This window comes from Protopterus annectens, chromosome 1.part0 (genome assembly GCF_019279795.1).
Source record: "Protopterus annectens isolate FY-2018-M chromosome 1.part0, PAN1.0, whole genome shotgun sequence".
In the NCBI taxonomy this organism is placed as follows: Eukaryota; Metazoa; Chordata; order Ceratodontiformes; family Protopteridae; genus Protopterus; species Protopterus annectens.
The window spans coordinates 462,818,680-462,839,903 of NC_056725.1; positions in this window are offsets into that span (position 1 = coordinate 462,818,680).

A 21,224-nucleotide genomic window follows, 5' to 3' on the forward strand; every position below is an offset into this window, starting at 1 on the left:
GTAATAGGCCTCAGGCATCAAAGATTTACACATTCATACCTTTCAAAAGTGCTGATGGTCACCAAATGTCTTCTGTTTAGTCTCATTCTTTTGTACTAGAAAATCATTAGTTTCAGACTTCACAACCCTCAGAAGAGTCATAAAAATACTAATGCAAAAAACTGTTTTGACTCTATCAACTGTCTAACTTTGCAAGACTAGAATATGTCAAAAGTACAATTAGCAAAACATCACAGTTATACTAAGCACTAACACAGTTATGCACCCTGAGCACCAGACACAAAGCTTATGTATCCCTGAATCCAAAAGGGAAAACAAGGATATGGCACAGATATCATCACTTACACAGGGTGTTTTGTGTGTGTGTGTGTGTGTGTGTGTGTGTGTTGGGGGGGGGGCTAGGCTGACACAAAAGGTAAGTGAGTGTGTGTGAGTAAGAAAGAGAAGCAGGCAGGCATTTGGATAAAGTAACAAATGGCCAGTGAGACAGAATCTTTAAGCTTCACGGCTGAACCATGTAATTGTTATGTGTGTGTCTGTATGGGCCATTGAGGTGAAATTGGTTTGTGAGTGTCTGCAAGAATACAGCCAAGCTATGTGCTAGCTGTACATCTTGGTATGTAAGACAGGTGTGAGTCATGCATGGTAGAGGTGGCAGTTCATCATTGTCATACCCAACCATGAGATCTGTCTCTGCCAGGAGTAGCACTAGCATGTCCACTACCACAGTCAGATGCACTGCTGCTACCTGAATGTGACTGATGTCTGCTGGACGAGCTCCCCTTGCGAGGATGCACAGGACCATGACCCTATGGCCTGACACATCTGGGTGTGGACACATGAATCACTGACAGAGCAGTGGAAGTAGTACCACTATGGAGGCATGATTGGGCATGGCCACACTGGCTAACATCAGATGATGTGGTTGACATACACCCATGTGGATGCTGTCCCCTCTCAGCAGACCTTCCATCATAGACACCACCCATTCCAACGTGTCATTCATCTGATCCACTGAACTGGCAACATGGTGAAGGCAGTTACTCATGTCAGCCTGTGACACATCTACAACCCTAAGCATTGATCTGGATGACCTATTGGAACATGCCTGCACCTCCATTATGGCCCTAAACATATGTCGAGTGGTACAGAAAGACAGCAGACCTCCTCCAAGCACCCCTAATGACCCTCCTGTGTGGCATCTTACCCACACTTGGGCTACAGCCAGAGTCAACAGGCACTGAGACCACAGTAGCCACACTACCCTGATCAAGTGTTTCACCCTCCACCTGTCCAATATCTGAGGGCTCACTGGAATGGGTTGGCGTAGGCCTACTGACTGTGTCTGATGGAATTACAGGCTGAATGTCAAGCTCAATGTCAGATTCAACCTCTGCACCCCCCGTCTTACCTCTGGCCACCATCATCATCAGAGTCTGCTGATACTCTGACATCAGGTGTTAGAAGTCTCACACTTCCACTGTCAGGATCACCTGTTATAATAAGCAACAAATACATGGAAAAAAAATTAATATCGGCACTATTATAGTCCAATATAAGTTAACAAACTAACAGTGGTGCCAATATTACAGACAGTACAGCAATACACACAACAGTCCTGACACCCACATCACAAACTAAATATTTCTTTGAAATGCTTATCAGTATTGATATAAAAATGGTTGGCTTACCATGTGCAGATGATTGTAGGCTCCCTATGCTGGATGGTCCTGGAAGAAGTTAAGCAAAATGTAAGGATACCATCATCACAATGAACATTAACACAGGGTGTTAAATCTGTTTGCCCTTTATATGTCCATTAACAATAGTTTTGACAAGAACTTGGATGACACATCCACCCCAAGCTCATGGGTCCTCTTTCCCTGTGTTCATTCCTACAATTCATCTGTGTGTGTCCCTATTCAATAAATTCACTTTCCCCTGACTGTTTATTTTAAATGGCAGTCCATGCACCCTTACAGATCATTTACACAGCTTTTGTACAGAATGATGCCTCTGTAGCCCCGGCTGACAGCAACACCCTCCAGTCATTGATCAACATCATTCCAGAGCTCAGAGTATAGAAGTGTGTTCTCCCTTAACCCCCACCCCCACCTCACCACCACCTCTTGGCTGAAGAAAGCACTGCATCACTGCAAGGCTTTCAATGTCCTGCCCCTGGTGTGTGTGTGTGTGTGTGTGTGTGTGTGTGTGTGTGTGTGTGTGTGTGTGTGTGTGTGTGTGTGTGTGTGTGTGTGTGTGTGTGTGTTTCAACATGTACGTACCCTGCACACCTAGTGTCACCAGGTGGGGAAGCTAAGCATACACTATGCCTTCCAATCAAAAATCTCTGTGTAAGCCTCTAAATGCACATGGAGCACTGACCAACTAAGAACCAACACACCCTCCTTCCATGATGAGCTAACTGACAATTTCCATATACTCCCAGAGTTGGGTCATACAGGTTGCAGTCAGGGCTATATCAATATATGTCACAGAGCTATGCAAAATAAGAAATCAAGCATGCCTGAAAATGTTATGCTGTTTTACATTATGCAAATGAGGAGGGATGTTAGGATGAAATCGTTGGGATGGGGAAGAAGCCAGAACATGCAGTGAAAATAAACCTGCACACAAGAATTGTGTGCTGGAGGGAGCTTGGTATGCAGACCAATATCTATTTTTTTGGTGTGGTGGCTCACTTGAATGTGAGAGGAGACAGGAGGACACAGCAAAAAGCACAGCCAGGCACAAGAAGGAAATAAATATTCTACCCAGAATGATAAACAATTTACTGTACAGCCAATCAATGGAATGTGAGAGGAGACTAGAACACAGCAAAAAGCACAGCCGGGCACAAGAAGGAAATGTAGACTCTGCACAGAATAATAAGCAATTTACTGTGCAGCCAGTCACTGGAATGTGAGAGCAATCTAGAGCACACAGCAAAAAGCACAGCCAGGCACAAGAAGGAAATCTAGATTCTGCACACAATGATAAACAATTCATTGTACAGCCAATCACTGGAATGTAGGAGGAAGCACAAAGTGAAAGCACACACAGCCCTAGGGAGGACATACAAATGTTTCATGCACAGCAGATATTATACAAGCAGCAATAGATCAATGGTCATGGATATGCAACAGACAATACAAGCAGAGTCTCTCAGAGTAGTAGTGAGCAGGATGACGTAAACAGGCAGCTGGTGCATTTTTTATAATTTATTATCAGTGGTAGTAGTATTCAGAGTATCTTATTGCTGAATCACATTTCAAGGTATACTAAATGTTGCATTTTGTCAGCTATGACTCATTATATAAATAATGTTTTCATATGCATGCAGCCATAACCCTACTTAACTGTCAATTGCTTATGCTACACTATCCACCAATGTGGCTAAAAAGGTTCTTCAGAATCTGGCTTAAAATTCAGTGGATCAGTACATAAATGATACAGGCATGGATTCTGCTTTTAAAAGAAATAGTTGGAAAATCAGTAAGCTTCTAAAAGCAGTTTCTGATAAATTCTGTAGGCAAAAGTTGTGCTAGAAACAAGGTTATCTAGCAAATCTATGAAAATATTTCTGCTCTCTACTTGAAATGAGATTGTAGAATACATGCAAGAATTGCACTTGAAAAAAAGTTGGCATATTTTATTCTAACTCTGTTCAATATGTCTCTAAGTTTTTTCATTCTTCTGCTGATATTGATGTGGGAAACAATTCTCACACTATTTTTTCTGACATACATGTGGATGACATTGATTATTTAATTCCTCTGGAAGATGCAACTTTGCTTTGTTCATCTAGCATCAGACCACTTTGAATGTAATAGATTTTGAATTCTCTAAAGAGGATGGGCCATTTTTACAAATTCACAGGGCTGTTTTAATATTTCTACATGTCTCCTATTTGAATAGGTCCAATTGAAAGTAACTCAAGAAACAAGTTGTTCTAATAGTAGAATTTTGGCCCATGCCACGCAAGTTTGGTTCTCACTTCTCAAGGAATTCATGACCCATTTCCTATGTCCTCCTTTTGGGGAAAATCTTTTGATTCGATAAAGCAAAGCTTCTCCATCCATCATTGGTGTTGCTTATCTCGCAACTTGGGAGCAAAAATTCTGATCCCATATAGGTGCTTATCTTCTTCACAACTATTATTGGTCACAAAAGAATAATCCTTCTATTAGAAAGCCCATCTTGCAAAATGGAAGGGTTGCTCAGATTGATGTACTGAAAACCACCTAGTTTCTCTGTAGTTTCAACTTTCTAAGATCCTTGACTCTCTGAATTCTTAGCGTCTACCCTATTCATCTACTAAAGTTTGTTGCACTGCCTTTTTATATTGCCTTCCCAGGGATCATCCTTCAGCATAAGTCCTCCTGTTGAAGATGTTGTTTTATGGGTAATGCATCTTATGCCTACTACAAAACCATTTATGTTGCACTGAAATCTCATTTAATTTCAGGATATTTGACATAACCTCTTTGCATACTTTCTCATTTCACTTAAAGTTACTATCATGAAAGACAGTTCTAACTGTGGAAATGACTTCAGCCAGAAGAAGTCTGCAGTTGTCGGTCTGTGATATGCTGTGAACCTTATATAATTTTTCTTAAGATAAGAGCAGGCATTATACTCACTTCTCTTTTAGTCTAAAGGTTATCTTAGACATTGCTGTGAATCAAAATACATGTCTGTCTTCCTACTGAACTTATCTTCAATATATGGAGGAACACATTCTTCACAGGCTGAATCATAGAAGACAATTATTTCTAGATATTACCTGAAATGAATCTGTAAGGAAGTCTGGCCATTTTTTCCCAATTTTCACCAGATTAGGCATTTCCCACTAAGCATTTCTTTAGACTACTAGCTGTATAGCCTTCTAGTGAGTCTGCAAATTAACTTCTTATTAGATTTGTGTGATGTTTCACCATAATAAAAACACTCCCCAGGATTCAAGAAGCTTGCGCCTGGCGCAGGTGTAGCGTAGGTGGTATAACGCCAAATATGGCCGCCGAGCGATTCAGGTACGATCCAATTCCATGTGCACTACCAGCGTACGCCAGATCTGCGCAGCCCTCGGCTTAGGTATGCTAATCACCCCATGCGTAGTACCGCACCATACAAATGAAGGCACATAGCGATCCATGAAGTGGTGCAGGCATAGCGTAAGCCCACAGAAATGTAAACCAAAAAACACGGTTTACATTTTTACAAACATAACATCGGAGCTATGAAAGCAGACCAGACTCATTTATTACAAAGTTAACATATGCCAATGGCTAAATATACAGCCAATGGCATAAGAAAAGATGCACAACACCTAAAAAACAACATTTAATGTTATGTCCACAGTAACGCAAAGTACAACCGCAGGGCATGTGTGCACAAACGGGAACACAAAGAAAATATAAACAAATGTCATAAAATCGCAATGTAATACAAATCATGATTTCACCATAATACTCAATGGTATGCATGGTACACCACAACCAAGCTGCAAGGGTTGCTAAGGGTCTGTAACAGTGTTCGGCACGGTAACTAGGAATTAGTAGTCAATGCCATGCAAATGAGGCAAATAATAGTGAATTGCAAACGTCCCGCCGGACTAAGGATGTACCATACGGCGCAGCACTACAACACCGAGGAGTGGTTTAGAGGTATACATGACATCACCAGTGGGGTGTGCCACCGTAGCTGTAAGCACATTGGAGCAATGCAAATCCAGCTTGGCCGTTGCTAAGCAAAGCCGCAGGACAGGGGTGGAGAGGTAGGTATAGCATCGTTTAGCTGAGAGCACATATGGTGCCCGAAAGCGCATGTGTACGGGGATGAAAACGTGCCCGAAACCCGATAAGCGGACACACGCGCCACACACCATAGCTCAAACAGGAAGGTCAGGGGAAGAAAATAAGGAAATGCTGCAGTAGGGTAATTGGAGTACAACTGAGCAATTAACACCTATTAACTCACAGCGGGCAATCGATGGCAGCTGACAAGTCTGCTCACAGAAACCTGCAAAACAGGATAGGGGAGGTGTCGGATTGCAAAGAAAAGAGAACTGTCATAGCAGAGCAAAGCAAACCTGCAGTAGACTGGCCATAGAACACATTACGCAAGATAAGCCAGGTTTAGGAAAGTACAAATGAAAGCAGGCTGCTGGATGCATGCCAGAAAATGGGAGGTGAAATGTTAAGAAATGTAAAGGGAAGGGCAAGAGCTAATCCATGGCAGCAAAATGTAATTCAACACCAAAGGCACCACAATAGTAGTACCTGTCATAAAACACATAAGATACCCTGTAGCTACGATCGTACATGCACACCCTATGACATCATCAGTGTTCACAGCACAATAGTATAAAGTGTGAAAGCACCTCACACACACCTGTGTATTCCCAAACACTGCACCATCGGTGTAAACAGATGGGGAACTTTTACAATGTACATGTTGGGAGCTGCCATAGCTGTGATTCATCACCATGTGTTAGAGACTGAAGGTGTTGTGGAGGATGATGCTGACAACCACCGCAGGCCCCGGAGGAGGAGAAGAGTGTTCAGACCAAGGGTAACCTATCAGGGGCTACATGATCTGGAGATAGTAGAGCGTTACAGGGTGGACAGGGACATCTTACAGCAAATAGTTGAGCTGTGCCGGCCACGCCTGAGATCCAGAAACAACAGAGGGGAACCCATCCCAGTGGACACGAAGGTATGTGTAAGCTTGCGAATACTAGCCACAGGTACCTTTCAAAGGCCAACTGGAGATATAATGGGGATCTCACAGGCATCAGCATCCAGGGTACTACACCAGTTCCTGGATGCCATGTTACCACATGCCAATGAGCAAATATACTTCCCCCAAACTCAGGAGGAGTTGGCCAGCAATATGCGTCTCTTCCACCATGTGGCACACTACCCGGAGGTACTGGGTGCGATAGACTGCACGCACATACATATCAGGTCACCACTCGGTGAGCATGGTAGGCGCTACATAAACCACAAGGGATACCACTCCATCAACTGCCAGGTCATGTGCAATGCCCAGGGCATTATCATGGATGTGTGTGCTGGCAGCCCTGGAAGCTACCATGACTCCCACATCTGGCATGCCTCACAGCTGTATCAGGTATTTGTCGGGGGGACATCCCACATGGCCACCTTGTGGGGGATGCTGGCTATGCATTGGAGCCGAGGATGATGACTCCCATCAGAAATGCACACACACCCATGCAAGAATGCCATAATGAGGCACACGCACAAACCAGAATCATCATAGAGCGTGTGTTTGGGATGCTGAAATCACAATTCCGTTGCTTGGACATATCTGGTGGAGCCTTGCAGTACTCTCCAGGCACGTGTGCCCACATCTTCATAGTATGTGCCATGCTACATAATATGATCCTGCGGAAACAGCTGCAGCAGGGACATAATGGTGAAGGCTCACATAGCCCACCGCAATTGCCAAGGCCATCACAGGCACATAGGGATTCAGACCACGAACACCCTGTGCCAACCCCAGTAGGCAGACGGAGGCGTGCCCAATGTGCCTACACCTTAGCAAAGAGGGAATGTATAGCACATACTCTGACAGTGTAGGCCCCTATGGACTGACACACCTCTCCACCTGCACACACAGTAAAATGGATGGCACACACACACGACCACCTGTAAATTGTAATGTATAGGTGGCCTACTGTGTGAATCCTACATAGGCAGCCCTCAACCATTGCACACACAACAGCTACTGGAACAAGGAATGTCAACACCTGAACACTACACGCACCTATCAGCATATGTTGGTACTGTAGGTATAGGTTCCTAGGTACATCGGTAGGTACACGCCTGATTGTCAGAGGCCATTCATCAATCGAGACAAACAGTGTCTGCTGTCACCACCACATCGAGTAACCAACTGTCCCTCAGTGGAGCAGAGCTAATTGCGGGATCCATGTGTGTAATCACTGTTCCCCACACACTCTACATGGATTCCCTGGTGTGTTAATGAGGGGCTCCATACAATGTAATCATGGATGTAGTGGCAAAGCATGGGGTGTACCCATGACAGGTATCTGTCACCCCAGCATGCTCCACCTATGGTTGTGTGAAGGTGCAGGACATTATAGTGTGTGGCTCACTGTGACATACATTCCCAATGCTGGAGCTCATCCATTAAACATCACTTGGACATACCACTAATAGGTCTCATCCATATGTAAACTAACTGAGTTACTCATTTGATTGCAGTATGGAGTAACAGCTGTAGTACAGTCCACATACAAAACGCCATAACACGTGTACAAATCCCAGATGCCCAAGTGGTAAATGCACTGACTGTCGTGCATGTTCCCAGTACCACGTCCTGCAAGGGACGTTACGTAATCCTGAAGGCATGAATAATGGATGTTGGATGCAGGTCATCAGATCAGGTTTAGCACATGTTAGTGGGAATTTGCATTGCCCAGTGCTGGTAAGCGTCGTTTAAACATGACTATACGGATATGCGCGAAACAGGGCTAAGCTTCTCTGAATATCGCGCAGATCACGGTCATTGATGCCCAGAACAGGTGAAACTAGCATTATTCACCCCTGTACTAATAGTGCCTGCTCTGAAGGGTAAAATGACCACTGGCAGGAGTAGAACATGCAATCATGTACACAATCACCTAACACTAAGCTACCCAAGATGTACCAACGGCAGGTGTGCAATGTGACAGGTTCAAACATAAACGTGCGGAGTCCAGGAAACAGTATACACCAACATGTACACAATGAAAGGTGTATTCTCCCTCTCACTCTCTCTTATATATATATATATATATATATATATATATATATATATACATATATATAATAGAGATAGAAAGGGTGATAGAGAGATATATGTTGATATATACGGATTCACCTATATCTGCAAATATATAGATAGGTCAACGACATGTACACAACCATGGAGGTAGAAATAAATAGGATACTGCCAACTATGGAATGTGTCACATACCGACACGCATAATCACAAGGCTTAAAGACCGAAAGAACACAGTACCGGAACACTGGAATCGCGTGTAATATTATCATGATATTAAGGGACATTTAGTTATCGCTGCCGGTGTTGCGGTCCACGTAGGTAGTACTGTTTTCAACTGTGTTTGTGATTGCTGTAATCTGTGTATGTGTGTGTTGAGGGTGCCATGTGCGTTTCCGTAGGACTGTAATGTGTGTGTGTGTTTGCATCGTGTATCTGTTAGTGCTAGCTCGGAGGTAGATCATTACGATAGGTGTGGTTATAGCTGGCCGTAGGCATACGGTTACCACCTGTCCCACTTTAAGAGGGACAGCCCCTCCCTGGGCAGTTGTGTCCTGACAAAAAAATATTAAAAAGGGCAAATGTCTGAGATTATGGGACATAATTATGTCCCATATATTATGTAATAGTTGCATTAAATACTTATGCCTGTATCTACAAAACGTAAATGTTACATGAAACATGATAAGTAGCTAAAGTGCTACAAGAATAAGTATGTATTCAGTATAAAAGTATGTTCTATCCTGTGTACAGACCATGGGTATGTGTCGGTCTGTAAACACCGATGTGTGTCCTGCAAATGTCCCACTATGGCCATTTGAAAAGGTGGCAACCCATGCCAAAGAGGTTCAGTCACCAACACAACTGCAATGAGTGCAAATATCTGTGACAGAAATACACGAGACAGCTGTCATTTAGTAACATTCCTTTACATATCGCTGTATTTCCGGAGGTATGGAAGTATCAACCTCACCTGCATACTATATAGAAGCCAATTAACAATGGCTCAATGTATAAGCCCTTAACAACCATAGTTCAGTCTACTAACTGATAGGTCTTTAATTAGGGAAGGAGCCCACACACATATATGGAATATGTAGAAATGCAGTCCCCACAAACCTGTATATGCTATGTACACCCACCTACATCTCCCCCACACCCGAAACAATTGCAATACAGACTGTAATAACATCACAAACATCCACTCACTCAATTACATCTGCAGAAGCGTTAACATACCTTGTGAGAGACACATTTGTAAAGGCGCCATGTGAAATCGTAGCTGTTGTATAATGGAACAGATGGCGATGTTAAAGGTTTTGTTTGCAATAGTCCCTTATCAGATGGTTGAGATGACAGGTACACTCACATGTAGAACCACATACTCTAGCCGTCACATACAATCCACAGGGGACATGAATTCAAAATATCCGTGTCTCTACAAATAGCAGTTGCAATTCCTCACAACAAAACACATACAGGCCGTCTCCCCGAAGGTAGGGCAAAAAGGCAATGCCCAAGTGGAGAATTAAATTATACCCCACTGTTGCCACATAATTGGTGAATGGAGTAGCTGCACAGCTGATGTGCATGTAATAATTTACTCAGGAACACCAATTGGCAGCAGGAAACCACATGTTACAGGTATCGACGTATATAAGGATGACTTGCCATACATTCAAACCGTATGCTCATACCATAGAACCGTTTAAACAGTAAAGGTGTAAGAGAGATATTTACGAAGATTCGGAATGCTAACAAGGTATGTAGAACACTCAGTATGTTAGTGTATGTAGAGCCTGTTTTGTATTAATTAAAAGTGTACGCAATGCATAAAGTGGGAAAAGGTATTATGTAGTGATGTCTTGTTGAGCATAGTAATGCTTGTAGAAATTGTGTGTCCAGCTGTGGGCCACAAAGTAAACATCACATACACCACAAGGGATGTTACATGAGGACTTTAAACAGGACAATTCCACACCACCTGCCATCAGTTGTAGGGTATGTCCAACAAGTACGTGCCATAGCAGGGGATAGTATATGTTGATATGCTGTCACAGTAGGCATGTATATGGGCATATAATGACAATAACATGCCTAAGGTGGTCCTGCTGTGCAAGTATGCCTTGCATTATGGGATAATGTGTAAAATATGTGTAATGTACAGTATTGTAGGTAGATATGTCAGATATTCTACACAGCATAACTGTTATATCATGCAAACAAAAGGTATCATCTATTGACATGTACAATACACAATAACAGGATACATATGGCTTGTAGTCACGGGACACTGTAACAGCATGATAGCTAATCGAAATGGAAGAGCTACTCAATTAACCATGCACAAAGGACATGTAATAGCTTCACAGGTTCATAGTGAGGTACTATGCTGTCTGGCAAGTCTATGTGTAAGCCCAACTATAGTGTTTACACCGGCGGCACCTCTCTAGGGTAATGTCCTGTCTGTGAACAGCAGAGCCATGTGTTACCTGCACCTCTGTACAGTACAGCCACTGCAGTGATCCCTGGTGTATCAGTGTGACCGCCTACAGAGACACCTATGACCGGTGTGTTGGGTATGTTATAACACCCTATTGGCTGTAGTTGATGGGCACACATGAGTCTATGGGCTATAAGTAATTGTTGTTGTGTTTGGTGATGGGGGCTGCCTCTGGTGCCTACATAGAGTATGGAGAGGTTCTGCAAATGTCGTACTCATACTATGTGCGGCCTGTGGTGGTGGAGATCTAGTGAGACTATGTGATGAGTGGGTTGTGTTGCAAATGTTAAACGTCCCCACATGAATGTCAGGTTCAGTCTGGGTTGGTGAGAGCATTACCCCCAGTATGGCTACATATGTGCATCTCCCACAGGCTGTAGTGTCGTATGTTGGGAGGTGAGCGTTGACTGTGTACATGAGACAATTGTTCTATTGCCACATGTTTGCCATATTCATCATATAGACAGGCAATAGCACTGGTAAGTGACACTTGGAGATGCCTGTATATTCAACCATGTCTCACAAGATATGTGAGTTACGTGTGTACAACAGCGGTTGTAGTGTAAGCAAGCTGGAAATGTAAGGACAGACAGTGTACTTGTAAGAAATGAGTTGGAATGGGTGCTATAGTAATTAGTAGCTCATGAAGTGCTTACATGTTCTGAACAAGTGCTGAGCATGAATATGCAATACAGATAGGGTGTTGGATAATATCAACCCACAAGTGGAGACGACAGTCATAATTGGAGGCACTGCACTATTACCCTGCTGAGTATGGTCTGCAAATCTATGAACCTTTATCAACATAGATGTTAGCAGTACAGAAGTAGATGACAGTACGGATAATTTCACACTGCATAGCATACCTGTGACAGGTCCACTGAGTATACTAGATGTACCTTCGTATGTCACAGGAGTGTTCTACCAGTGGCCTGTTGACAGAAGCAACACTACAAAAGGTGTCTGAGTGACATGTGCATATCACACCAGTGGCAGCTACAGTAAAACAGGGTTAATGTTTTGTACTCCCCCCTCATTGTAGCCCATACCACACAGACAAATGGGAGGCATCTGTGTATGTAAGGATGTGAATGGCCATGACCTAGGAGCAATAGCTGTCTCAGTGTTGTGGACAACATACAGAATGAGCTTTGTGGGTGAGGTGTGTGACATATGTGCACAATCTGACAGGTGATAATAGCATTGTCACCGCTAGGTGACTAACCCTGTACCCATTAACTACCACCTAGGCAGCGGTCAACATTATGGACACTGTGTAAGGGATGGTGCTGTACAGTTCACCTCCCTGAGTTGGTGACGTCTCCAGGCCTATTAGGTAGTCATACGAGGCACCCATGTCATGACAGGGTGCCATCCATGAGCATGGAGATCATTGGACAGGCATACTCAGCACTCGGGTGACCAGTATCGGATCACATATCACCTTTAAGGGGTATTGGCCATGCGTGGATGGGCGATACCAGCCTTCACAATCCTCACCTCCACTATGCAGCATGCTGGCTACCTTGCATAAAGACATGTGCTACACTGTGATGTTGGACATGCTACACGTACATATCCTGATCTGAAAGACATATGTCATGGACAGCCACCGTCCTACTACAAGGATCGCCACATGCTGGACAGATCCCTGTGCCATACATGTTACATACTCCTGCCATACCATGCAACCCTGTCCATCAAAGCTGCACATGTTATCTCTGTCATACATGGTGCGATGACCGCATGGTAGATGTATTATTAACTGTCTGGATCAGTAATGTGGCACTGATGCACCTCGCGGTGGCAAAATGGCTGTCGGATACAGCTAGAAAACCTTGCCCATACATCCTATAGTTGATAACCATCCCTGCGAATGACGTCCGGCTAGCCATTGTCCCATATCTATCACATGTGCAACACAGGCGATACATGGCAGGATGTTGAACTGCTGTACAGTGCCGTGTAGATGTATATGGCAAAACACATGCATGTAAAGGTTTCCATGCATATGTGTGCATTGTCACTGCTCATGTCCATTAAGGCAGTGTATGTTTTGATATGTGACATATACACAGCATCAAGGTCAACAGCATTACTGTGGACACATCCAGGCATGTGCTGATAGGTAAGAACACCAGTACAGGCAAACAGACATGCCCACATCAAAACAGCATTCACATGGAGTATGAACAATGTAATGAGGTGACACACATATATGGTGATGATATCCAATGCATAATGGGTGTTACATGTGTGTGACACAAACATGTCAGTCGTGTCAGTGTCATGACAATTTGCAAAGATAACTGTTCAATTTACTAGATTTAATACAAATGTATGTGTAGCTGTATCTCTGTACATCTCTGTGATACTGTAACTTGTCTCCATCATTATGTCTTCCAGATAATGCTTTGTTCACGCCTGCCAGCGTATAGCCACCTGGAGGATGATGCCCTCATCCCGTACCTCCATGAGAACTATGAGGTGTTGTTCAACCATGTGCCACAGCATGCCCAGCAGCATGACGACCTGTGGCAGGACCTTTGCAGGAGGGTTAATGATGTGAGTGGCCATAACCGCACCTACCAGCAGGTGCGCAGACACTGCACAGACCAGATACGACATGCGAAACAGCGTGCCAATGCAATCGCCAGGGAACAAGGTGGAACAGGTGGTGGGCCACCAACGCAGCCCCCACTCACCCACCGAGGAGCTACTGGCCAGCCTGGGGACACCCTCAGAACAGCATCCACAAACACTAGCTGCCATCGTGGAGGTGGGTGTCTCCCAACCAATGAGCCTGGAGTTGCCTGGTAAGTCACTAATGCACATATGCCTATTATATCCCATTTAGTTGCATGTGTCACTGTACAATATGTAATGTAACATCATATGCAAGGTATGTTTACACACATGCCGCATACTACAGTATGCTACCCTGTGTATGCACACATGTGCATACTATATGCTATTGTACAGGCAAATGTGTTAACATACACAGTGCACCCTGTGGCTGTCATACAGTCATGGATAATGTTCAAACTGCTGTGTCACCCCTATACAGGTACCTCTGGTGTGCCGCACAGACATCAGTCCGTTGCAGGTGGGACAGTTATCAGTATCAGGCATGTTAATGCATATATCTATTCACCATGTGGCCAGTTAACACATGTACACATAATGTATGGTCTAGTCACGATATACAGGTTGCATCTGTCATCATTCACACTGGCTACCCACGTGCAATATATACAAACTAAATGAAACACCGACATGAAACCACAGTATCTGTCATTGCTAGATGTGTGGACAGCTGTGCATACAATGGTGGAGGTGTTCAATGTAGGCATATGTACTATACATTGGAACAACACATGTGTGGTACACAAACAGTACCACACAGTGAGCTGGGATATGGGCAGCCCACAGGAGTCACCATTCTGTAATATGCCCCTGCAATGGGTGCACACATTGTGATGTGCCATCTGACATGTCCCAGACATTTAGTGTTCCGGCTGCAATATTGTCTCACTATCCCATAATACATACCCCACATACCAAACATACAACCCGTTGTCTGCATAGCCCTGTGGACAGTGACATATCTGACATCTATGGGTGTATGTCATATGGGACAACACAGACATGTGAGATAGACGGCCATCACAAATATTTGGCCAACACATGTTCACACATGGCCATGGAGGATGGCCAGAGACATGTAGCCACACAGTAGTTGGGATGTGTATACACCCTGTTGCACATTGTCCATACATGGTCCAACTATAGCCTTAGTTGACTGATTATATAGTTGATGTGGAACACTGGACATCCTAAAAGCCTGTGCACAGCTAGTGGAGGTGTCACTTAATTCGACCATATAAGATGTGCTGAACATCACAACTGTGTCATAGCATGATAGTAGTCACCTGTACAGCTTCCACAGACATTGACACCACATCAGGCCACAGATACCGTACATTTCCCTTGCTGCTGTAGGACATCACTGTCAGCCGTGCACACCGTGTGTGTGGTACATTAATGTCACGTGGGACATGGTGTATTGACAAGTCTGCCATGTGTGGACATGGTTGCCAGGCAGCTAAGACTTTGTAGTAGTTGTGCAGGGGTGTCATCCGTAGGTCTTCCAGTGACCTGTCACATGATACAGCATGGTTTGGTGTGTATACACCTCAGTGACGTGGGTCACAATCCACAGTTATGTAATGTGTATGCATGCAGTTATGGCTATGCACTGTGTGCATATTACACACTCTATAGCAATATAGATGCCTCATGATGCCATGCAATGGCACAGTGTCTGTACTTCACACTGTATAGCAATGTAGATGCCTCACACTACCCTTTAATGCTCATGCACATTTGCTAAAAGTGCATTCTATCTGTAGGGCATATAGACAACACTGCAATGTGATACCCATTACAACTCTGTACATGTGTCAGGACACCATTGTGTCAGACATGTATGCATGTCAATGCACACTTCAGCGGATTACATGTCAAGGTCACTTCAGCCATGTGTACTGTTAACCTGTGCTGGTCCACATGGTGTATCACAGGGATGCATGCTTACAACCATGATTGTGTGAACTGCATGGCTACTGATATGACACCTGCTTGCTGTTGTGTGGAACCCAGGGAGGTATGCTAACTACCACTATTAATGTCTGAGCTGCATGCCTTCTGCTGTATCACATGCATGCTGCATGCTGGCTGTCAAATCACATGCATGGTGTGTCTGTGTGTCTGTGTGTGTCTATTGTAATGTAGAGTCTTTCTTTGCATTGACAGGTGATGTAGGTGTGTTACCTCCTGTGGTCCATCTGATGTTAGTGTCCCCACAGATACTAGCAGTGATGAACATATGCATGAGGTACAGGCAGGGTTGTCAGGGGCTGAATCTGTGCCAATGGTTGCCATACCAGCTATGTCCCCTCTTCCCCGCACACAGTTCTCATGCCAACACATACCCCATCACCAGTGGCCATAGAGGAAGGACAGTCAGCATGTGTAAGCTTGGAACAGGAACATGTGGTGGCTACAGAAGGTGTGTCTCTACACCATGGTGTCAGTGTAATGACTGCAGATGTGGCACACAGGCATGTGGCCAGTGCTGCTCGTAGGAAGACCTCTGGCAGACATGCACCTGCAGGACAGAGTGCAGCAGCTGGTGTCACCAGATGCATGTTCCAGACTGTAATGGCAGCACAGGCACGTGCTGAATGGCAGAACAAAGAAGGGTAGAGGCTTCAGAGCGCTGCTATCCGTACTCTAAATGACAACATCCAGGCATTAGCAAATGCTCAACAGCAGATTGCTGATGTTCTGGACAGGCGATTGGGTGACATGGTTGGAATCCTTAACCACGGCATGTCAATCCGTGAGCATGAGCTGTCTGTGCTGGAACATCTGGTAGGAGTGAGGCATAGGCCATGTGGACGGAGGCCAGCTACACCACCTAGTGCAGGTCAACGTGAACGAGCCACCTCACACGCCCGCTCCCATAGTGCTGGTAGCAGTAGCAGTGCAGCTGGTGCTGTGCTGTCCACACCAGGACACAGAAGGCCATGTGGACGTGGCCCTGGATGTTCCCAGCGGAGACACGGTTCCAGTGGACATGTGTCATCGGACAGTAGCCAATCTGTACCTCCGCCTGGTAGTGCCCGTGCAACCCTTGGCAGGCACAGGTCACGTGGCCGTGGCCGGACACAGTGAGCTGTACATCCTGGTCTGTACAATCTGGAGCTGTCAATAATACCACTGTGTAGGCCTGACAAAAGGCAGAACTGTGTGCACACATACACACACACAGCAGAAACATCTGTAGGGCACCGCAACACCCACATGTATAACGACCACAGATGTCCAATCAGATCACCGGACCTTACCCACACACATGATGTCATCCACTGGTGCAGCCTATGCCCCTGGCAAACATTATTACCCTGTGCATATGATGATGCCTGTGCCACATCCCTGTCATCCACACCATCGGTGCAGGGACATGCTCATATGGTCTGATGCACAGGGTGAACAAAATAGTGAGATAAGTGTATATTACATTAGTTGTGTACTGTTGACACGCACCAGACATACCATGTAGTACAGGTTTATAATGCATTGTTATATGTTCACAGTATGTGTCTTGGTAACAACGGTAACAGCATGTTGGTAATTATGACATGTCAGTCGTGTCAGTGTCATGACAATTTGCAAAGATAACTGTTCAATTTACTAGATTTAATACAAATGTATGTGTAGCTGTATCTCTGTACATCTCTGTGATACTGTAACTTGTCTCCATCATTATGTCTTCCAGATAATGCTTTGTTCACGCCTGCCAGCGTATAGCCACCTGGAGGATGATGCCCTCATCCCGTACCTCCATGAGAACTATGAGGTGTTGTTCAACCATGTGCCACAGCATGCCCAGCAGCATGACGACCTGTGGCAGGACCTTTGCAGGAGGGTTAATGATGTGAGTGGCCCGCCTACCAGGTGCGCAGACACTGCACAGACCAGAGACATGCGAAACAGCGTGCCAATGCAATCGCCAGGGAACAAGGTGGAACAGGTGGTGGTCAGTCGTGTCAGTGTCATGACAATTTGCAAAGATAACTGTTCAATTTACTAGATTTAATACAAATGTATGTGTAGCTGTATCTCTGTACATCTCTGTGATACTGTAACTTGTCTCCATCATTATGTCTTCCAGATAATGCTTTGTTCACGCCTGCCAGCGTATAGCCACCTGGAGGATGATGCCCTCATCCCACCTCCATGAGAACTATGAGGTGTTGTTCAACCATGTGCCACAGCATGCCCAGCATGACGACCTGTGGCAGGACCTTGCAGGAGGGTTAATGATGTGAGTGGCCATAACCGCACCTACCAGCAGGTGCTAGACACTGCACAGACCAGATCACGACATGCTAAACAAGCGTGCAATGCAATCGCCAGGGAACAAGGTGGAACAGGTGGTGGGCCACCAACGCAGCCCCACTCACCCACCGAGGAGCTACTGGCCAGCCTGGGACACCCTCAGAACAGCATCCACAAACACTAGCTGCCATCGTGGAGGTGGGTGTCTCCCAACCAATGAGCCTGGAGTTGCCTGGTAAGTCACTAATGCACATATGCCTATTATATCCCATTTAGTTGCATGTGTCACTGTACAATATGTAATGTAACATCATATGCAAGGTATGTTTACACACATGCATACTACGTATGCTACCCTGTGTATGCACACATGTGCATACTATATGCTATTGTACAGGCAAATGTGTTAACATACACAGTGCACCCTGTGGCTGTCATACAGTCATGGATAATGTTCAAACTGCTGTGTCACCCCTATACAGGTACCTCTGGTGTGCCGCACAGACATCAGTCCGTTGCAGGTGGGACAGTTATCAGTATCAGGCATGTTAATGCATATATCTATTCACCATGTGGCCAGTTAACACATGTACACATAATGTATGGTCTAGTCACGATATACAGGTTGCATCTGTCATCATTCACACTGGCTACCCACGTGCAATATATACAAACTAAATGAAACACCGACATGAAACCACAGTATCTGTCATTGCTAGATGTGTGGACAGCTGTGCATACAATGGTGGAGGTGTTCAATGTAGGCATATGTACTATACATTGGAACAACACATGTGTGGTACACAAACAGTACCACACAGTGAGCTGGGATATGGGCAGCCCACAGGAGTCACCATTCTGTAATATGCCCCTGCAATGGGTGCACACATTGTGATGTGCCATCTGACATGTCCCAGACATTTAGTGTTCCGGCTGCAATATTGTCTCACTATCCCATAATACATACCCCACATACCAAACATACAACCCGTTGTTGTCTGCATAGCCCTGTGGACAGTGACATATCTGACATCTATGGGTGTATGTCATATGGGACAACACAGACATGTGAGATAGACGGCCATCACAAATATTTGGCCAACACATGTTCACACATGGCCATGGAGGATGGCCAGAGACATGTAGCCACACAGTAGTTGGGATGTGTATACACCCTGTTGCACATTGTCCATACATGGTCCAACTATAGCCTTAGTTGACTGATTATATAGTTGATGTGGAACACTGGACATCCTAAAAGCCTGTGCACAGCTAGTGGAGGTGTCACTTAATTCGACCATATAAGATGTGCTGAACATCACAACTGTGTCATAGCATGATAGTAGTCACCTGTACAGCTTCCACAGACATTGACACCACATCAGGCCACAGATACCGACATTTCCCTTGCTGCTGTAGGACATCACTGTCAGCCGCGGCACACCGTGTGTGTGGTACATTAATGTCAATGGGACATGGTGTATTGACAAGTCTGCCATGTGTGGACATGGTTGCCAGGCAGCTAAGACTTTGTAGTTGTGCAGGGTGTCATCCGTAGGTCTTCCAGTGACCTGTCACATGATACAGCATGGTTTGGTGTGTATACACCTCAGTGGCGTGGTCACAATCCACAGTTATGTAATGTGTATGCATGCAGTTATGGCTATGCACTGTGTGCATATTACACACTCTATAGCAATATAGATGCCTCATGATGCCATGCAATGGCACAGTGTCTGTACTTCACACTGTATAGCAATGTAGATGCCTCACACTACCCTTTAATGCTCATGCACATTTGCTAAAAGTGCATTCTATCTGTAGGGCATATAGACAACACTGCAATGTGATACCCATTACAACTCTGTACATGTGTCAGGACACCATTGTGTCAGACATGTATGCATGTCAATGCACACTTCAGCGGATTACATGTCAAGGTCACTTCAGCCATGTGTACTGTTAACCTGTGCTGGTCCACATGGTGTATCACAGGGATGCATGCTTACAACCATGATTGTGTGAACTGCATGGCTACTGATATGACACCTGCTTGCTGTTGTGTGGAACCCAGGAGGTATGCTAACTACCACTATTAATGTCTGAGCTGCATGCCTTCTGCTGTATCACATGCATGCTGCATGCTGGCTGTCAAATCACATGCATGGTGTGTCTGTGTGTCTGTGTGTGTCTATTGTAATGTAGAGTCTTTCTTTGCATTGACAGGTGATGTAGGTGTGTTACCTCCTGTGGTCCATCTGATGTTAGTGTCCCCACAGATACTAGCAGTGATGAACATATGCATGAGGTACAGGCAGGGTTGTCAGGGCTGAATCTGTGCCAATGGTTGCCATACCAGCTATGTCCCCTCTTCCTCAAGACACAGTTCTCATGCCAACACATACCCCATCACCAGTGGCCATAGAGGAAGGACAGTCAGCATGTGTAAGCTTGGAACAGGAACATGTGGTGGCTACAGAAGGTGTGTCTCTACACCATGGTGTCAGTGTAATGACTGCAGATGTGGCACACAGGCATGTGGCCAGTGCTGCTGTAGGAGGACCTCTGGCAGACATGCACCTGCAGGACAGAGTGCAGCAGCTGGTGTCACCAGATGCATGTTCCAGACTGTAATGGCAGCACAGGCACGTGCTGAATGGCAGAACAAAGAAGAGTAGAGGCTTCAGAGGGCTATCCATACTCTAAATGACAACATCCAGGCATTAGCAAATGCTCAACAGCAGATTGCTGATGTTCTGGACAGGCGATTGGGTGACATGGTTGGAATCCTTAACCACGGCATGTCAATCCGTGAGCATGAGCTGTCTGTGCTGGAACATCTGGTAGGAGTGAGGCATAGGCCATGTGGACGGAGGCCAGCTACACCACCTAGTGCAGGTCAGCGTGAGCAGCCACCTCACGCCCGCTCCCATAGTGCTGGTAGCAGTAGCAGTGCAGCTGGTGCTGTGCTGTCCACACCAGGACACAGCAGGCCATGTGGACG